This window comes from Ceratotherium simum, chromosome 1 (genome assembly GCF_057802395.1).
Source record: "Ceratotherium simum simum isolate JZ-2026a chromosome 1, ASM5780239v1, whole genome shotgun sequence".
In the NCBI taxonomy this organism is placed as follows: Eukaryota; Metazoa; Chordata; class Mammalia; order Perissodactyla; family Rhinocerotidae; genus Ceratotherium; species Ceratotherium simum.
Genome location: NC_141900.1, coordinates 29899 through 38287, shown reverse-complemented (window position 1 = coordinate 38287; position 8389 = coordinate 29899). Strand labels below are relative to the sequence as shown.

At 44.2% G+C, this 8389-nt stretch overlaps 1 non-coding gene across 1 annotated transcript; it reads right to left on the bottom strand.

Moving 5' to 3' along the window:
* Positions 1–3794: 3794 nt before the first annotated feature.
* LOC147918109 (small nucleolar RNA SNORD36) lies at positions 3795–3872 on the bottom strand. The gene has a single exon (XR_015553492.1). It is a non-coding gene; the product is annotated as a small nucleolar RNA SNORD36 (small nucleolar RNA).
* Between the last annotated feature and the right edge of the window lie 4517 nt (positions 3873–8389).

Sequence of the window (8389 nt, the reverse complement as noted above, 5' to 3'; positions counted from 1 at the left end):
TGATATATCCAGGGGGTAACACCAGGCTGGGCAAAGGGCTTGTGAGGACAGGGAAGGGAATTGAGGTCGTGGTAGTGAGGGAAGACCTCTCTAAGAAGGTGACCTGGAGCAGAGACCTGAATGAAATAGGGGAGCAAACTATGCAGCTATGGAGCAGCCTTCCAGGCAGAGAGAACAACACATGTCAAGGACCCCAGGATGGAGCGGGCTTGGCATGTTTGAGGAACAGAAAGCACACAAAATCTGGACCACAGCGAGTAATAGGGAAAGTGGCTGAAAGTAGGTAGCTGATGGGCAGATTTATGTAAGTCCTTGTGGGCCAAAAAAAAAGCAGCTTAAATTTCATCCTGATAAAGTTGGGATGCCATTGGAGGGGTTTGAGCAGAGGGAACATAATCTGACCTTTGTTTTAAAAGAGTCACTCCAGCTGCAGGGAGGAGAATGGATTTTAGGAGTAACTTCAGAAACCAGGCAACCAGTTATAAGTTATCACAATAACCCAGTGAAGCATAATGGGGCTTGGACTAGGATGGGTGGTGGAGGGGAGACGGACAAGGTTGGGTTTGTGCTATACTTTACAGGTGCACCCAACTGGCTTTGCTGTGTGATTGGATATGTAGTAAGAGAGAGAGATGGGGGACAAGGATAACTCCAAGAATTGGGGTTGTATAGCTGGATGAATGAAGTTGGTGTTTCCTGAAAGAGGGAAGCCTGAAGGAGGAAAAGATCAGAGAGAGGGAGGAAGAAATCAAGGGTTCTCTTTTGGATGTACTAACTTAGAGAAGGTTGTGGGACAAGTAAGTGGGGATGAGACTCAGAGTTGAGGTTAGGCTGGAAACGTGAGCCGAGCCTCTTTTCACATCTATATATCATGCTAACCTTAAAGTTGTGAGTCTTCGTTTATGTCTGAAGTTTAGTTCTTTTCTTTTTTTCCTCTTCTCTTATTCCCACATCCCTTTATTTCTCCTCATGAGTACGCTTCCTGAACTCCCCTGCCGCCAAACCCACAAAGCAAGTATTCCCAGAGCACTATATGTGAACCAAAGAACTCCTTGGACGAAAAGCAAATTCCTCCTTTCTAAAGCATGTCTTGATTACCCACTCATGTGCCTCATACGCAGTATGATCAAGAGCCTTTGCATTTTAAGAAATATGAAAGATTCTTATTGAGAAAAATAGTTGCCTATAGAATAAGGGTTGAACTTGTCATGCTGGAATTTAAGTTTTGGAATAATCTGATGCTGTCTCACCTCTTCAAGGCTTCATATGTTCAACCTTAGGTCTCAGATCCCACAGAGGGCACCTCTAGAACTCCAAGAGTTAGTCTAGTCTTCACTCAGTGAGAAGAGGCCATTGTTCCCAGACACCCAGGGAGAGCAGGTGGTAGCAGCATTGAAGGGAGAAACACGTGAACAGAAGCTCAGTCCCAGAGGGAAAGGCCCTCGACTTGGAGGACACAGACGGCTCAGTCCCTGGAAAGGTGACCTCTGGTGTAGGGAGCAGCAGTTTCACCACTTCTCAGACTTGAGACCCAGCTTCCATGTTCTTTGGTGAACGTGCAGTATCTTCTTCCTGAGAAGAGGGGCGCTAACTATCAGGGAAATGCAAATCAAAACTACAATGAGATATCACCTCACGCCCGTCAGAATGGCTACAATTAACAAGACAGGAAACAACATGTGTTGGAGAGGATGTGGAGAGAAGGGAACTCTCATACACTGCTGGTGGGAGTGCAAACTGGTGCAGCCACTATGGAAAACGGTATGGAGGTTCCTCAAAAAATCAAGGATAGAACTACCATATGATCCAGCTATTCCACTGTTGGGTATTTATCCAAAGAACTTGAAAACACCAATTTGTAAAGGTACATGCACCCCTGTGTTCATTGCAGCGTTATTCACAATAGCCAAGACTTGGAAGCAACCTAAGAGCCCCTGAAGGGATGAATGGATAAAGAAGATGTGGTATATATACACAATGGAATACTACTCAGCCATAAGAAACGACGAAATCCAGCCATTTGTGACAACATGGATGGACATTGAGGGTATAATGCAAAGTGAAATAAGTCAGAGGGAGAAGGTCAAATACCGTATGATTTCCTTCATTAAGTAGTAGATAATAACAATAAACAAACACATAGGGACAGAGATTGGATTGGTGGTTACCAGAGGGGAAGGGGGGAGGGAGGAGGGTGAAGGGGCTAATTTGGTACATGTGTGTGGTGATGGGTTGTAATTAGTATTTTGGTGGTGAACATGATGTAATCTATGCAGAAATAGAAGTACAATGATGTACACCTGAAATTTTTACAATGTCATAAACCAATGTTACTGCAATAAACAAAAAATTAAAAAAAAAAAAAAGAAGAGGGGCACCCTAAATTGCAGAAGAAGTATTTGGATCACTGGAAATGTGTCTTCCCACCTCACAACAATCACTAATTAATAAATTTTCATTCTTCTAGATTAGTCTCATTTGCTGCACAGAGCTGTGGTTGAGAGTGGTCTCTGGAGCCCATCTATCTGGACTTGGAACCTACCTATACTAGGTCTGTGATGTGGAAGAAATGACTTAACTTTTCTGTAACTCAGTTTCCACACCTGTACAACCTACTTCAGAGGCTTGTGTGAAGGTTAAATGACTTTGTATTAATAATGTATTTAGAACAGTGCTGAGCTTGGAGTCAGTGCTTAGTAAGTGAGAGTTATTGCTGCTATCACCAGTCCACCGTTACTGAGAATCTCATCATCTTTGGGTTGTGAAGAAAATGCAGTCTAACTGAGAGGCTGCAGGGGGAACCCTGACTTAGGAATTGACTCAGCTGTGGTGGTGTTCTTGAGCAGTTCTGCCAGCGAAATGTCACCTCTCCATATCCCTCTCCTCTCTGACCCTATCCTGACCCCATCAGGGCAGAACCAGTCTCTTTCTTCGTGTTTCCCCATGAAAAATATTTCTTCATTAGTGTATTAGTTATTGATTGTTGTGTATCAAATTACTCCAAGATATAGTGGCTTAAAACAATAAACATTTGTTATCTCATAGGGTCCAGAATCTGGGAGCACTGAACTGGGAGGTTCCAGCTCAGGGACTCTCCTGAATGCAGTCAAGATGGTGACCAGTCATCTGAATGCTTGGGTAGGGCTGGAGGATGCCTCCAAAATGGCTCACTCACATGGCTGTTGGTGGGAGGCCTCAGTTCCTCACCACACAGACCTCTCCATAGGGCTGCTTGAGCGTCCTCACGACATGGCAGTTGGCTTCCCCCAGTGTGAGTGACTCAGCAGAGCAAGGAGGAGGCCCTGAGGCCTTTTATGACTAGTTCCAGAAGGCAACTCCTGTCACATTCCGTGTGTTAGAAGTAAATCTCTAAGTCTCACTCATGCTCAAGGAGCAAGGAATTAAGCTCCACCTTTTGAGAGGGAAATTGTCAAAGAATTGTAGACATGTTGTAAAACCACCACAGTTGGTGACTAAGACGCAGGGCTGGTGACCTAGTATAATATTCAGACAGTACAGGCTCTGCCTCCCTCATCTTTAAACCTCTTATTGGTTTGTAGAACCTTGGGCCATCTACCTAGGATATTCACTAAAAACTCTGAGAGCCTGTCTGAGCGGTGTTTTGTGGTTGGCCCAGATCAGACCCTTATGAAGAACCCTGACCACAGACAAGTCCTGGAAGCACACATGGCGTGGCACATCTTGGGGATGGTAAAGAGAGAGTTGAATCCCCATGAGCCCTGATTACCCGATGGCTGTTGCTCTGTCAGCAATGTGTGCAACCCAGCTACTGTAACTCTCAGTGTTAAAAAGTTTTTTCTTTTCAGTCATGAAATTGAACTCTGTAAGATAAGTTTTGGCATCAGTGGAGAGCTGCACTCAGGATTTTTCATTCCCTCATCTCCAGCTGATCTCAAAAGCACGAGGTAAATAAATTGTAACTAAATGATGGAGCTTACCTGTCCCAGAATCATCCATGTAAGTCATGTAAGCTCCAAGCATGAAAAGATGCTTATGCTATAGTATTAGAAGAGAAACAAACAAGTTATAAAATGATATATACAGCTGGATCCCTTGTTCATTTAATAATTTACTGTGGATTTGTATCTGCATATAAACCTATATCAACAGATCTACATTCAGAAACATATACACCAAAATGTTAACATTGGTTAACAATGGTTATTTCTGAGTGATAGGATTATGAGGGACTTATGTTTTACTTTTATACTTATTGTTTTTATCTAATTTTTCAGTAATGTGTATCTTATATGTTATTTTTCAAGGAAGAAAGTCTGGGGATAGCAGAAATAATATGCACTGGAAAATATGGGCACTTAAGTTATTAGGCTAGGAACTTTAAAATGATTTAAAGATAGGATTTAAAACGTTGTTTGGATCCTGATGTGAGCCAAAACACACTCTGGGAAATTTGACCATGAACTGGATATTAGATTGGGTTTGGCAACTATGGCCTGATGCCTGTTTTTGTAAGTGAAGTTTTAGTAGAACACAGCCACACTGGTTCGTTTGTGTGTTGTCTAAGGCTGCTTTCTCTCCAGAACAGCAGAAGTTGAGTAATTATGACAAAGACTACAGAGCTCACGCAGCCCAAAACAGCTACTATTTGGGCCTTTACAGAAAAAGTTTGCTAACCCATTGCTATTTGAATAACGTCTAAAACCTTTGGAGATGCAAACTATTTAATCTCTATATACTTCATTGTACATGTCTAGGATTTGTTTTAAAATACTTCAACAGAGGGGGAAAAAAGCAAAAAGGGGTAGCTGAGACAAAATTTTGATAATTGTTGAAACCAAGTGTGGACCGTATGTGGATTCATTTTATTATTCAGTCTGCATTTGCTTGAATTTTTTTGTACAAAGGATACGGAACTGTGTTTCCTTTGAATCATTTAATATGTGTGATAGATCGTCTGCCAAAACGCCTGCAGTTGCTCTTCTCCACGTCCCTCACCTGGGGAATGGATAAGCACCTGCACACCTCTTACAGTGGCATATTACTCAGTGGTAAAAAGGAGAACTTCTGAGACACTCAACAAGGCTGATGAATCTTAAATTCATATTGCTAAGTGAAAGAAGCCTACACTCACAAGGCTGCGTACTGCATGATTCCGTCTACGTGGCATTCTGGAAGAGGCAAAACCATGGGGATAGAGAAGAGATCAGTGGTTGCCAGGGGCTGAGGGTTGGGGCCAGGGCTGACTACAAAAAGAACATTTTGGGGGCATATGGGAACTTTTCAGTATCCTGATTATGGTGGTGACATGATTTTAGATCTAGTCTTGGGGGGGGTTAGTTATTGTCAGTCTATCGCCAGTGATCTGATCATTCTGCATTAGGAAGAATATCCACTTTCTGAAAGGCTGACACTGTAACCCTCACTCTCTAATGAGGTGCTGCCCTGAGAAGTTTCCACGCCATTACTATATTCCTTTTGCTGTGGACCCCCCCACCTCATAACAACTGTCCATACAAGACTTGCCTCTTATGGCGCCCTCTCATCACAATGCCTTACTTCCCTTTGCGTTTGCCTGATAAACCTTTGCCCCAGGAATGGCGAGCTTTGTGTGCAGAACTGTAGGTTCTCACTCAGGTGTCTCTTACCCGGTTGTTGAGATACTTGGGTCTAGTTCTTAAGGAAAAGGTGATTAAAATAAGCTGAACAAACTAAGTGAAGGAGCTGTAACTCAAAGGGTGATGCCAGAAAACTAAAGCAAGATCTGTCCTGTCTTATAGCCTAACAACAACAACAACAATGAGTATATTTACCCTGGGAGGGGAAGGCTGCAGTGTAACAGAGACTAGCTCCACACTAGGAGGAGTTTTGACAAGTGAACAACTGGGATCATGTGGGTGATGACCAACGTGGGCCACCAGGGGCCCTTCCGGGCACCGCAACCATGACTAGAACCACTGCGGGGTCTGTGGAGCACAGAGGGGGTCACAAGAGCACAAAAGTGTCATGGAGACATGCAAGCTGCTCTGGGATCTTGCTATAAGAAAAGAAGAGATAGAGAGTAGAGGGACACTCAAGAAAAGGATCCTGTGACTGTGAGAATCATCTTTAATTGTTCCCTGTGCTACAGAACCAGGAGATGCAGCTTCATGCCCAACATTTCCATGGAAGGGTATGATGTGTGGATACTCTCCCGGCCACCGTCACACTCAGTTGCACAGTGATTCACTAAGACTCGGTTCATTCTTATCCTTGCCGTGTAAGCAGAGGAGGTGGGGCTCAAATGCCAGCTCCCCAGGGAATAAATCCTTATCACACTCTCTGAGAGAAGACGTGTGTCCACCTGCAGCTGCCCGGAATCCCTTCCATTTCTCTTATCATCTACCTTTTGTTCACTATTCTGTGTCTTCTCCTATAATTCTTCCTAATTCTGACCTTCTGTACCATCCTTTCCCCATCATCCTCTGCAATCTTTTGTTCCATTCTAATGAACCTTCCTTTGTCCTCATCCTCTTTGAAGAATATTCTCTCCACGTCCACACCTGGACAGCATCACATTCTCCTAGCTCTGCACTGTCACTTTCTCTTCCTCCACAGGCTTAACCCCTTCCACCTTTGAACTCTGGCCACCAAACCCTATGTGCATGCTGCAGAGCCCTGGTCACTTTTCCTCATTCACTGAGGACTTAGGCACTGAATCTTCTAGCTCAATGCCTGGTATATCACAGGAAAACGTCAGTGTTCATGTTTTGAGGCCCGCAAACACCCGAGGCCCATAACATTTGTTCTCTGAACTCTGCGTTGTCCTCATTACCATTGCTTATTAGTCGCCATTCCTGTGACCACACACAGCACTGGGGATGGCAAATGTGTGGCACTATTGCCAAAATGCCCACATCCTGAGATCCTTGTGTGTTGGTTGTATCATTCTTTCCCCTGACCTGGACAGGGCCCTAGGGCCCTAGGGCCCTTCCCAACACAGTGTGATAGGGGTGACTCTTATCCTTGTTCCTGCGCTAGATGGTTACCCAGAACTGCATGACACCTGTGGTCCTAAATTCCAGGAAACTATTCTCTCCGTCTTGGTACCACCTGCTCTTCAGATTCACCGAGAACTCCATCACTTCATCTAACTCTTTCTAGAACCCTTGACATCCTAGTAGCCGTGTCCTGATGCTGCAACTATCCCGATAGCCCAAACTAGGATCAAACCAACCATCCCCTTTCTATGTTCATATCTGGTTTTACTTAGTGCAGCTGGGAGTGATTTACACAACCATGCTAAAACAAAAGCATGGTCTCCAACACCAACTGGTCCTTCAAGGCCATTTGGAAATCTTTTTATTGCCATATTTTCTGCCTGGCACATTTTAAATGCCCCTCTAGTGTTTGGAAAATTTAAAAATTTGCATCTCCCCTTTCCTGGCCTTCATTACAACTAAACCACGGGCCTGTGACCTAGGTGTCCCCAGTTAGGCTCATCCTTCTAAGACCTTGATTTGGAATTTGGAAGTCAGCAGTGTAAAGAAACAGGCTCTTTGTGAGGTATCAGTTTGACCAGTGAGGGAAGTAGTAGAAACACCCAGCTGTTGAAGTTGGCAGTGGCTACAAGGCTGAAGGGACAGCAGTCCCCCTCCGTGTGAACCAAGGCAGACATGAGGGGGATGGGAGAACCTTTCCCATATTGTATTGCAGTAAGTTTCTTGATTGTCTGTAATTTACCTTTACAACCTCTATCCTTATGTACTTGGCTCATAGTAGATGCTTAATAAATTTTTAGCATCAATGACTTGCCCAAGGTCACCTAATAGGTAGAGGAGCCAGATGTCAAATTCATTGTTCTGACTCTAAAGCCGCTAATCTTTCCCAGACATCATTGGCAGAGCTATTTTCTGCGTCTGACTCCCACCACTAGCTCTGGGATAAATGTGGTGATGGTTGCTTGCAATAAGTTACTCACCTTCTCTGCCTTCCTGCTTCTGGCTCAGCAGCAGACATGGTGGGACAGTTGCAGAGGTCATAGTGCTTTCTATATTTGCTAAAGGGGGTGATTCTTAAATCTGACCTTCTGTACCATCCTTTCCCCATCATCCTCAGGGGTAGCTGAACTTGTGTTTCTATAGAGACTGGATTTTGAGGACACTGTGAACAGGCACTACGGGAGGCCTGACTGGTGGGAAATGACCAGGGGCTTGGCAGCTTTCTGAATGCCACGGAAAGTTGCAGGGGAAATATTCGGGGTGAAAGGAAAATTGTTCTTTTCCATCCCTAAAAGAAAGAACAGTACCAGTTTGAAGTGAAGGCAACTAACTCTTCGGTCATTTCAAAAGTACTTTTCCAGTAGTGTTCCTCAAGACTCTACACATGGCACACTGGGAAACATGTGGCAGAGACCATGCTCTCTGTCGGC